Raw genomic sequence first — 13,189 nt, 5'->3', positions numbered from 1 at the left:
GTAAAAGAAAAGTAAGCTTTATTGTAATAATAAAATAACCACAAGAATGAAAGCACTAAAAGGTAATTGCCCACGGGCCAACATGTGATAGGTGCCATAGAGTCATTCCACTGTTGCGGGTGTGACATTTTGTCACATTTTTCATGCGTAAAGTTATTTATTTGTACTTCAGGTGTCGGAGTAAGGCTAACTTTAATTTAGTGAATAGCATAGCATGTTGTTAAGTTCCTGTAAAATATTTTAGCTCTTAATTTTAAACTCAACCTGCTAAAAAAAAAAAAAAAAAAAAAAAAAAAAAAAAAAAAAAAAAAAAAATCGTGAAGAAGTGTTGCGGGTGTGACAGAACTTTACCCTTCATTTGCACATAGCTGTGTTCTTTAGTTATTTCATTTTCTACTTCTGAATCAGGATGGTTGACAATTTTTCACACAGTGAAGAAAGGAGTAATAACATACAAGATATAACAACTTTTATTCACAGACACTTCCAAAAGACGACATATTCTTTTCCTTCATGTTTTGGGTGTGACACATAGATACATCATCAATATTATTGAGTGAAAGTTGAAACAAAACACCAAGAAAATACTTTTATTATTATGTTAAAATGATAAAAAGTTAAACAAGAGAGAACTAGGCCTATTTCAATGCTACTGAAAAACAAATTGTCTCCTGTTACTCAACAGCTTGGGTGGATTTACTTTCTGGGAGATTACTGAAATATTTTCCCAAGATATGTCTTCTTCTGTGGGCCAAATCCAGCATTTCCCACTGGGTTGCATATACTTCAGCAAGATCTGCTCAGCTTGTTTATCAACTTGAAGAACTTCTGCAAAGTATTTCTTTTTCAAACAGGACTTTCCAGTGACAGTCAACACTGACAGTACAAAGTCTCCTATGGTAAGTTTCAAGGATTCGTCACTATCAACACAACACATCGAATTGTGTGCATTTTCATGGTTATGAAGTGATATCACTGTTGTAATCTGTTGGGCATATGTAGCAGAAACCCTTATAACTCCCTCTTTAACTGCTATAATGCAGTGGAGTATGTGCAATCCTGGAATAGGCTGTACGCCTTTCCAACGATTATCCAACATATCCATTGCTGAATTAATTTCTTCAGATGCTAAGTTGAGTGCTGTAATTCCTTTCAGTTTCTTCTTGACACACTTATAACAACCCCTCCAGTCACCAGTAATGCCGAAGTCAGCTTGTAAATATGTAACATTTAATAATGTGAAGTGATTCTTGATTTGCGCTGTGCATCCACCGGAGAAAATCTTGACTCTTTGAAGATAAGGAAATTGTCTCTTTAGGTCCTGAAAAAGCAGCTTAAGCATTGTCCAACCTGAATATTTATTGTGGGACAAGTCATCGCTAACAATGGCATAGCTGCGTATGGTACCATCTTTAATCCAGGCCACAGCTGTAAATATAGTTGTCTGCTGTTGGTGCCAGTGAGCACTCTGGATCTCATCCTGACAAACAGAAGTATAATTTTCAGCATAGTCAACCTGCAAAACCAAATTGTGATTACTGAAATTTACTTTTGCATCCTCAAAGTACTTTGATTGCTTCTTCTTAACATAACAGTGCAGTTTGAATCCAAGAAGCTGTATTTCTATTTCTTTAATGACATTCAAAACTATCCTAACTGTTTCTATATGCTGAGGGCGACCTTCAACATCTTTCCATTGAGTCCATTCAAGCTCATTGTTCAGTACTTCTTCATCAACAAGGGTCTTTGCATTTAAAGTGTTACACTTTTCGCAGGCACTGGACATACACTTATAATTTTCTGTCACAAACAAGAATGCTAACTAAATCTTGTGCTCTACTTGGAAATGTATTGGTTTCTATTGCAACGCTTTCAACCAAATACTGTATGTTTGCGTGGTATCGACAAATACTCACATTATGTGGCATAAATGTTCTGGTTCTCCAGTTTCAGGGTTCTTGACACTAACCACATCTTTTCGTCCTGGTCCTTTTCGGCTTATGTCATCACGAAGGTAGAAGTTCTTAATTTTATTTTCTGTATCTGCACTGATAAACTTGCTCCATTTCTTGTACATATCTTTTTTAAGTTTATTTGGAACTTCAGGCAGCTCATCGTTAAACAGCTTTGCCACTGCATCCTTTCGTTTCCTTGGGCTGCATTGTAAGCTTTTCTTCACTTTGTTTACCACCTTCCCAAGTGATCTTTTGGAACTATATGATTTAGAGGGTGACAAAATGCAAGATGAAGTAGGAGTTTGAGCAGAAATTTTATTCTTTTCTCAATGCCTCCTTGTCTTTCTTCTTTAAGTTTCTCTTGATCATCCTGCAAGGCAGCTTTATTTTTCTCTCTCTGTAACTTATCTCTTTTGTGTTCCTTTTCTAACATTGCCTGATACTGAATTGGAGATTGCTTCAGTTTTTCCCTAAACTTGCGGCACCTTTCAGTGGATGACATGCTTGTCTTATAATACATTTCAAGAATAATACTTTCAGCTGTTTGGTAATAACAACAATCACAACAATAACTGTGTCTGTTGTTACAGTAAAATTTCCTTGTTACAAAGTTCTGGTATCACAGTAACAGCTCTAACACTTTGACATGTCACACCTGAAACGCGTTTCTTGACATGATAGAGTGTTCCTACAAAAAAAAAAAAGAAATTATAATTCAAAGTTGTAGCCCATGTAACTAACCTCACTTTTACAAACTTTCAACTTTACATATCATGAAACTAAACTGATAAACGAGTAAATGTCTATTTCTGTGTTGCGGGTGTGACAGAAATTATGTATTTTTTTTTTTTTTTTTAAAGATTCAGAACTTATTTACCTGTATTATAAATGTAAAACCACTGTTACAGCTTCACAATTATCCAGAGAGTATATGCACAACACACGGACATTGAACTTCAAAGACACTAGTCTGTAGGGCTGCCAACATTTCACATTAAATTTTACAATTTTTTTCCCTGACAACAAAAGTAAGTTTGTGACTGTTTTACACCTTTCAGGCCAGGATACAATGAAAACTGGGATTAGTTTCTGCTTCCTTGACCTATTAGCTACAGAAAGATATGCCACACTATAAGATCTTTTAAACTTCATTTTTTATTATGAAGGGTCCTTTCACATGGAATGACCCCATGGACACACACAATTAAAATATAAGAAAAAAATTGTACTATCTTTCTAGCTTCCTCCCCCCCCCCCCCCCCTTACTGTTAATACAGACACTCAAGATGCACACTCACTCCCACCCTCCCTCCCAGCCCCCTGCAGCCACCATAACATATACAACAATCATGAGGGGGGAAAAGGATACCACACAGAAGTTACAAGGAAAGTGCAGCTCTGAAAGTGTTTGAACTCTTGAAATTATCATACATAAAAAGTAAATATATTTACGATAACTTTAAATGAACAATACATAGAAGCTGCGTTGTGAGAAATAAATGTTTTACAGGTAATCTTAAAACAGGGGCAACAACAGCTAAATATATGATTTCTTAAGACTTCATGCAGTGAGCAGTTGTTTTGAAAAACAGATGTTGAAAATTATTAAAATAAAGCTGAATGATATCTCCAATGGTCCATTGTAGTTGTATGTCCCTATTCAGTCACTCGTTGACCACGATGGCACCGAAACAGAGGACGACCGAAGAAAGGCAGAAATACTGAATTCAGTGTTCCGAAACTGTTTCACTGCGGAAAATCGTAACACGGTCCCTGACTTCAGCCGTCGCACGGACGCCAAAATGGAAAATATTGAAATAAACGATATCGGAATTGAAAAACAACTGCTATCACTTAGTAGCGGAAAAGCATCCGGACCAGACGAGATACCCTTAAGATTCTACAGTGATTATGCTAAAGAACTTGCCCCCTTTCTATCAGCAATTTATCGTAGATCGCTGGAAGAACGTAAAGTACCTAGCGACTGGAAGAAAGCGCAGGTCGTTCCCATTTTCAAGAAGGGTCATAAATCAGATGCGAATAATTATAGGCCTATTTCGCTTACGTCAATCTGTTGTAGAATAATGGAACATGTTTTGTGTTCTCGTATTATGACGTTCTTAGATAATACAAATCTCCTTCATCATAACCAACATGGATTCCGCAAACAGAGATCATGTGAAACTCAGCTCGCCCTATTTGCCCAAGAAATTCACAGTGCTGTAGACACTGCCGAGCAGATTGATGCCGTATTCCTGGACTTCAGGAAGGCATTTGATACGGTTCCGCACTTACGTTTAGTGAAAAAAATACGAGCTTACGGAATATCGGACCAGGTTTGTGATTGGATTCAGGATTTCCTAGAAGAAAGAACACAACATGTCATTCTTAATGGTTCAAAATCTGCAGATGTAGAGGTAATTTCGGGAGTACCGCAGGGAAGCGTGATAGGACCTTTATTGTTTACAATATACATAAATGACTTAGTTGACAACATCGGTAGCTCCGTGAGGCTATTTGCAGATGACACGGTTGTCTACAAGAAAGTAGCAACATCAGAAGACTCGTACGTACTCCAGGAGGACCTGCAGAGGATTAATGCATGGTGTGACAGCTGGCAGCTTTCCCTAAACGTAGATAAATGTAATATAATGCGCATACATAGGGGCAGAAATCCATTCCAGTACGATTATGCCATAGGTGGTAAATCATTGGAAGCGGTAACGACCGTAAAATACTTAGGAGTTACTATCCGGAGCGATCTGAAGTGGAATGATCACATAAAGCAAATAGTGGGAAAAGCAGGCGCCAGGTTGAGATTCATAGGAAGAATTCTAAGAAAATGTGACTCATCGACGAAAGAAGTAGCTTACAAAACGCTTGTTCGTCCGATTCTTGAGTATTGCTCATCAGTATGGGACCCTTACCAGGTTGGATTAATAGAAGAGATAGACATGATCCAGCGAAAAGCAGCGCGATTCGTCATGGGGACATTTAGTCAGCGCGAGAGCGTTACGGAGATGCTGAACAAGCTCCAGTGGCGGACACTTCAAGAAAGGCGTTACGCAATACGGAGAGGTTTATTATCGAAATTACGAGAGAGCACATTCCGGGAAGAGATGGGCAACATATTACTACCGCCCACATATATCTCGCGTAATGATCACAACGAAAAGATCCGAGAAATTAGAGCAAATACGGAGACTTACAAGCAGTCGTTCTTCCCACGCACAATTCGTGAATGGAACAGGGAAGGGGGGATCAGATAGTGGTACAATAAGTACCCTCCGCCACACACCGTAAGGTGGCTCGCGGAGTATAGATGTAGATGTAGATGTAGATGTTTTCAGGTCACTTCTAAATCCACACACTTGGTTTCACAGCTATTTATGAGTTGCATCTTCTTCTGGTCCAAAAACCTGCACAAAGTAATTTTTAAAAGTTTGTGTAGGTGTCGGACACATCCTAAAATACTGAATGACTAACCAAACATGGAAGATAATATTATGTATCAAGCTAGGAAAGTGGTGTGGATCACATACCACAAGAACAAGCTTAAATATGCTCAATAAATGCAACTTGAAAGTTCATACCAAAAGAAAAGTACTTACAAATGCTGTGTCATAGGTTACAAAATGCCGCAGTGTAAGAATTGGCGTAACAAGGTAATGATTTCAGCACTCCTCAGTTGATAAAAAAACCATTGTCACATGATTTAAAAAAAATCATTGTCCATGATGAAAGTCGTGTAAAACAAAAGAATAGAATTAGGAACCAGAAGTGAACCTTAATTAAAAAAACAGTAACTCAAATGAAAAATAGATGGGGCCATCCCCATGTGACGTGGATCAGTTGCCAAAAAACTAGACTGACCTGAGTTAAGTTGCAAAATACACACATTCAGACTAAAATACACTCTTGTCGGTGTATGTCAAGTAGCAAAAAGCCCCTCACCTAAGTTATTCAGGGAAGTACTGGGCCCAGTAGTAATTGAAGAATGAAATAATGTTTGTGATGAAAACTAGTAATTTTAAATCTCTCAAAACTACTGAAAATTATTTTAACTGTTATTTGGGGCCATCACTGATGGAAAGGAAGAAGCATATGCCGGTGATCAAAGTTAGCAAAAGGCGACATGCCCATGTGTGTTGTCTAAGCATGTGCTGTGGCTGCCATCCGGGTACTGGGACAGTGACAGAAATTAAACAACATGTAAAATAAGAAAGTGTGACCCTAATACTCTATTGAGGACTTAGGTCCCACATAAGCTATTAGTCTCAGTTATTTAGTATTATTCAGGTTCAGTTTTATGCAATACAGAGAGCCGAATCTAATAGTTTAGCATCGTGCTTTCTGTGTTGCCTGTGTTAGTTCAGTTTCTGTCACCGTCTCAGTACCCAGGTGGCAGCTATAGCACACACATAGACAAACACGTGGGACACTCATAGTTTATGTTGTCATCCACCGTGTTGGTGACCAATACACGTGAGACTGTTGGCTTTTGGTTAGTTTCGCGGCATACGCTTCTTCCTTTTGGTCACTGATTGCCCACCCCCCATGCCCCCCCCCCCCCAAATAACAATTAAAATAATTTTCAGTAGGTTTCGATGTATTAAAATTACTAGTTTTCATCACTAATGTTATTTAATTCTCCAGTCACTACAGGGCCCAATACTTATCTGAACAACATCTATGAGTGGAATTTTGTTCTTTGACACACACCGACAAGAATGTATTTTAGTTGCAATGTGTACAGTTTGCGACTTAACTAAGATCAGCCTCATTGAGATGGTCTCCATCTGTTTTTCATTTGAGTTGCTGTTCCACTGATCTTTAATTAAGGATCATTTCTGATTCCTAATTCCATTATTTTGTTTCAGCATGACTTACGTCATGGACAATGGTCTTTTTCATCATGATAGTTTTTTTTTTATCAATTGAAGGGTGCTGAAATAATTATGTACTCACTCTAATTGTTACACTGCAGCCTTCTGTAACCTATTACATAGCATTTGTAAGTACCTTCTTTTGGTATGAACTTACAAGTTGCATTTATTGAGTATGTATAAGCCTGTTCTTGTGGGGCATATGTGAGCCACACTAGTTTCCTAACTTGATACATAACATTTTCTTCCATGTTTATCTAGTCATTCAGTATTTTAGGATGTCTCAGTACAGATATTTGCACCAGAAAATGCAACTCATATAGTTGCAAAACCAGTTGTGTGGGTTTATAAGTGACCTGAAAAAAATGCAGCTGCAGCGGACCATGGGGCATTTCATTTTTATTTTAATAATTTTCAATACCTGTATTTAAAAAAAAAAAACTGTTCACTGTATAAAGTGTCAAGCAATCGTGTGTAGTATATATTTTACTCTTGTAAAGTCGTACAATGCAAGGTGAAGCTCTAAGTTTGGAAACTAAAAGTGGTCAAGGGCATACTCATTTATCGGAATGGTAATGTATTGACAGTGTGACTGCGGATACTTTGAAATCACAGGTAGTTATCTTCTGGCTTAAACAAATAATTTTGTTTTCCCTTTTCTTCAGTTTATTCACATATTGGCAGTCATCATTGTTGTTGATATCACTGATATTATTTGTTCTTTATTATCACTTTTCTTTTTAAAATATAATTTTAATTTTTCATTACATTGCTTACAATATGGACAATGTCTGCACCACCACAAAAGATGAAGTGAAGGAAATAGTTTACAAAGTTATTCTTCACATCATTAATAGTGGCTTTACTTTGCTGATTACCACTGTGGATAATGCAGAAGTGCGATCACTGTGTTCAGATAATGTAACTGGATGTGAAAGATAGGTATAAGTATTTGAATTCTGCTTCAGAATAGAGTTTTAGCTTTGGTACTGTGGTGTCACCACCAGACGCCACACTTGCTAGGTGGTAGCCTTTAAATCAGCCTCGGTCCTTTAGTATACGTCGGACCTGCGTGTTGCCACTATCAGTGATTGCAGATCGAGCGCCGCCACATGGCAGGTCTAGTCTAGAGAGACTCCCTAGCAATCGCCCCAGTTTGTACAGCCGACTTTGCTAGCGATGGTTCACTGCCTGCATAAGCTCTCATTTGCAGAGACAATAGTTTAGCATAGCCTTCAGCTACGTCATTTGCTACAACCCAGCAAGGCGCCATATTCAGTTACTATTCTGAACAGATAATATTGTGAATCATGTACCGTCAAGAGCGACGTTCATCATTAATGGATTAAAGTTAAGTATCAAACTAGCTACGTCCACTTTCTGAATTTTAATTCCTTGTCATGTTCCAGGCCTCACGTCAGTATAGTCCTTCCCTCCTCACGCCAGCCTGCGTGAGCTAAACGTGTGCATTTCGGCCTCCAATAGTAACACGGTGTTGGCTCTTCTGCCAACACAACAGTTACATATAATCATTTTAACACCTGTTTTGCAATGAGTAAAAGACTGTTTCCATACCTGGTAAGAATTCAGAATAATATGAGGAAAAGTAAGTCAGCAGGAGCTGATAAGAGACATACAAGAACTAGAAGTTACTTGAGCTGTGTTCAAAACTAGGAAACACAAGACGTAACAGATTCCCAGAAAAATATTATGAAATCATCAAAAAGGTATAAGTGAACAAATGTGAGGATCTTTGTGCTTTCTTCTTAACATTGCAGACTTATAAATTTCATGCTACAATAATACATCAAAGAATATAAACGTGAGACAAAGATAAGTTTGGCTTCGGGGAAGCTAATAGTCCTGCGGAAGTGGTTCTAAACTTGAATTTAGTATTGGAAGGAAAACTAACACCAGCAGACCTTCATGTCATTTGAGGTTCTACCTTAGGCTTCAAATAATGTAATGTAGAGTAAGGATACTGAAAATATTGACAAGAAGAATGGTGAGGTGCAGAGAAGACATAAAAAAACAAGTACATGCAAGAAAGATGTAAAAAATACAAGTTTGTGCTAAAAATTATGTTTGTCACAAAGAAAGGTTGAATTTTAATGTCTCTGATTTTGAGGTCACTGGAGTTGGATCATAAGCTCATTTTTACAGTACAGAGTTAGCCCATGGCCTGCTAGATCATCTACTCATCTAAATTGAATTAGAGGAAACATAAATAAGGATGGGCATATATGAAGCAAATTTGTAGCTTTATTACTCATGATGTTTAACTTTGTGTAAAAAAGATATTGAAAGGAGTTAATAAAAGTTCCAGCATAGGAAGAAAGTGGAAAGAGAACAGACACTTACGCTAAGAATCATTTGAAAGTACTTAATAATTAGGAACACAGCCAACTGGAATGGGCAACCAACAGGGCACAGAATTTAGATTAAGTCCAAATTAAAGAAACTCTTATCTGCTACTTAGGAGATTATACAAGATGGCTAAAACATTGGTGTCCATTGAAGCAAATTGACATAGACAAAAAAAATTCTTCAACTAAAGAGTTTTGCTACTATGAGATACTGATACAGGATTGAGAAACAAAGTTCCCAAGATTATGCATGTGGTGCAAAGCACTTACACAAGTGAAACTTTGATGAAATGTTTCAGATATGGTGCTACAGTAACAGAAAATTTGAGTGTGTGTAAGTTACAGCAAGAAGAGATACTAAAAATACTTAGAGAAGAAATAAATCTATGAAGAACCACCACCTCTCATTTGAGAGGATCAGTGCTCAAGATCCCAACTGCCCACCTAGATCTAAGTTTTCCTCGAGGAAAATAAGTAGAAAACTTTTTGAAACATTGCTTCAAGACGACACTGCCCTCAGTAGATAACCCAAGACAATATTATAAATAAAATTCTCTGAAGAAGCCAGAATAGTTATAAAGATTATCCATAGTTCACCTGACTCTGTTGATACCAATGCTAGAGAGGCTTCATTGGGCAGGATTGGATCACTTTTGTGCCCCATCTTTGGCCAATCCTAGCTTGTACTTGGTCCCTAATGATGATGTTGTTGTTATTGTCTTCAGTCCTGTGCAAGCCTATTCATCTCCAAGTAGCTACTGCAACCTACATCCATCTGAATCTGCTTACTGTATTCATCTCTTGGTCTCCCTCTATGATCACCCCCCCCCCCCCCCAATTACTTCCCTCCGGTACTAAATTGGTGATCCCTTGATGACTCAGAGTGTTTCCCACAAATGATCCCTTCTTCTTGTTAGGTTGTCCCACAAATTTCTCTTCTCCCCAATTCTATTCACTACCTTGCCATTAGTTATGTGATCTATCCATCTAATCTTCAGAATTCTTCTGTAGCACCACATCTCAAAAGCTTCTATTCTCTTCTTGTCTAAACTGTTTATCACCCATGTTTCATATCCATACATAGCTACATTCCATACAAATACTTTCAGAAAGGACTTCCTGATACTTAAATCTGTACTCGATGTTAACAAATTTCTCTTCTTCAGAGACACTTTCCTTGCCATTGCAAGTCTATATTTTACATTCTCCCTACTTTGATCATCATCAGTTATTTAGCTTCTCAAATAGCAAAACTCATCTACTACTTTAAGTGTCTCATTTCCTAATCTAATACCCTCAGCATCACCTGATTTAATTCAACTACATTCCGTTATCCTCATTTTGTTTTTGTTGTTGTATATCCCGTATCCTCCTTTCAAGACACTGGCCATTCCATTCAACTCCTCTTCCAGGTCCTTTGCTGGCCATTCCATTCAACTTCTCTTCCAGGTCCATTGCTGACTGTGACAGAATTACAATGTCATTGGCAAACCTCAGAGTTTTTATTTCTTCTCCATGGATTTTAATTCCTACTCCAAATTTTTCTTTTATTTTCTTTAGTGCTTGCTCAATATACAGATTGGATAATATCAGGGATAGGCTACAACCCTGTCTCATTCCCTTCTCAACCACTGCTTCCCTTTCATGCCCCTTGACTCTTATAACTACCATCTGGTTTCTGTACAAATTGTAAATAGCCTTTCGCTCCCTTTATTTTATCCCTACCACCTTTAGAATTTGAAAGAGAGTCTTTCAGTCAACATTGTCAAAATCTTTCTCTAAGTCCACAAATGCTATATACATAGATGTAGACCTGTCTTTCCGTAACCCATCTTCTTTGAGAAGTCATAGGGGCAGTATTACCTTGTGTGTTCCTGCATTTCTTCAGAATCCAAACTGATCTTCCCCTAGGTCGGCTTCTACCAGTTTTTCCATTTGTCGGTAAAGAATTTATCTTGCACCGTGACTTTTGCACAGTGATTTTCACATCTGTCAGCATCTGCTCTCTTTGGAATTGGAATTACTGTATTCTTCTTGAAGTCTGTGGTTATTTCACCTGTTTCATACATCTTGCTCACCAGATGGAAAAGTTTTGTCATGGCTGGCTCTCCCAAGGCTATCAGTAGCTCTAAAGGAATGTTGTCTACTCCCGGGGCCTTGTTTTGACTTAAGTCCTTCAGTGCTTCATCAAATTCTTCATGCAGTATCATATCTCCCTTCTCATGTTCATCTACATTCTCATCCATTTCCATAATATTACCCTCATGGACATCTCCCTTGTATATACCCTCTATATATTCCTTCCATGCTCTGTCACTATGCTAACATCCAGTGCTGATGGTCACGTGCCCATTTCAGTCATAGTTGCCAATGTTGTTTTTAACTCCGGCACATGCAAGGGTTGTCAGCTAAGGAGGCCATCATTAGGAGTGTTCAGACACACTTCTAAACTGTTCAGCATTACTGTCTGATGTTAGTTCTGTACTGTTTTACCAGACTGCCCAGCCTATGACGTCCGACATCTGTAAGCAGCGGTGGCTGACCAATCCCATGACATGTGGACATGGTTTCACCCTGGTTTCGTCGCATGTTGAAGACACTCACAACAGTATTACTCAAACACTCAACAAATCGTGCCGAGCCTTCGGGCCATCACAATCTGCCCTCAGTCAAACTAAAATGGTTCACTCTGCTTCCCCTTTCTACACACAGACAGCATGCTCATTGATACTATATGCACTGTGTGTATGTCTGACTAGCAGTCATTCCTCCCCACGTGATGCTGCCATCACCCGGAGTGTTTTGTGTCGACAGTAGGTCAGTGATCATAATGGTCTGGCTGATCTGTATACAAACACTAAATGAAATTTGCAGTTTCCTTTCTCAATCAGTCCAATCTTCCCTTTGTCTAAGTTGCTGAAAACAGCAGCTATCCCCATTCCCCACATGATGTGTCAGTCGAATATCTAGACAGTATTTATATACTATCTTCTATGACACACATTCATTGTGGCCTAGGCATGTTGACTCTCACATCAAAGGAGTGATTCATGGAATCAATACAGGACAAAATATCTGTAGAACACATATGTTGCAAATAACTGTTACTTAATTTGGCTGTACAATTTAGTGTTCATAATGTACAGTACCATACCACAGAAGACGCTTCAAGTGTCTGAGCACCAATGAATGTGGCATGGTAAGGCCTCTACATGAACAACTGAAGTCACTAGTTCATTTTGGCTCCTGCAGAGGCATAATAGTTACTGATATCATAACTGGAGTAGTGTAATCCATTGGATTAAGATCAGATGAATGGGCAGGCCAATGAATTGGATCTAACACCATCTTGGGGAGGTGGTGTCCTAAAACCAAAATCCATCTGAAGTGTGCTCAGGTCTCATCATGCATGAACCACGTGGTATGGTCAAATACTAGGCATTACATTTTCAGTATCACAGACACAACATTCAAGAAGGGAAGTAAGCTATCCCATTAAGTCATGGGATTGGCTGGTCAGGCAATTGTGGATAATGGCAAACTGCACGTTGAATCCAAGCAACAGCCATACCAAAGTGTTACTGCCTGCCCAATGTTAGTCTTACATTTGTGATGTTCATGATGCCATTTTATCCATATGTGTCTTCATCACTAAACAAGACATATCAGAAACATCACTGTGTTTGTGGCCATGTAAAGGAACCCCTAACAGAATTTTTAGCTGTGGCAGGAAATCAGCATTGCTTAATCTCTTTACCCTGTGAGTTGGTATGGGTACAGGTCATAGTCGTGTAAAACAAACCACCAACCATGTAATTTATGTGCATGTGTGTACTTATGTTTTTGATATGCTCTTCAGTCCAAAGCATGGTTTGATGCAGTTCTCCATGCTAGTCCAGCATTTGCAAGTGTCTTCATCTCTGCATAACTACAGCTTACTGAATTCAAGCCTTTGTCTCCATCTACAATTTTTAACCCCCAA

Source organism: Schistocerca serialis, chromosome 4, assembly GCF_023864345.2.
Source record: "Schistocerca serialis cubense isolate TAMUIC-IGC-003099 chromosome 4, iqSchSeri2.2, whole genome shotgun sequence".
Lineage (NCBI taxonomy): Eukaryota > Metazoa > Arthropoda > Insecta > Orthoptera > Acrididae > Schistocerca > Schistocerca serialis.
This window is presented reverse-complemented; position numbering follows the sequence as displayed.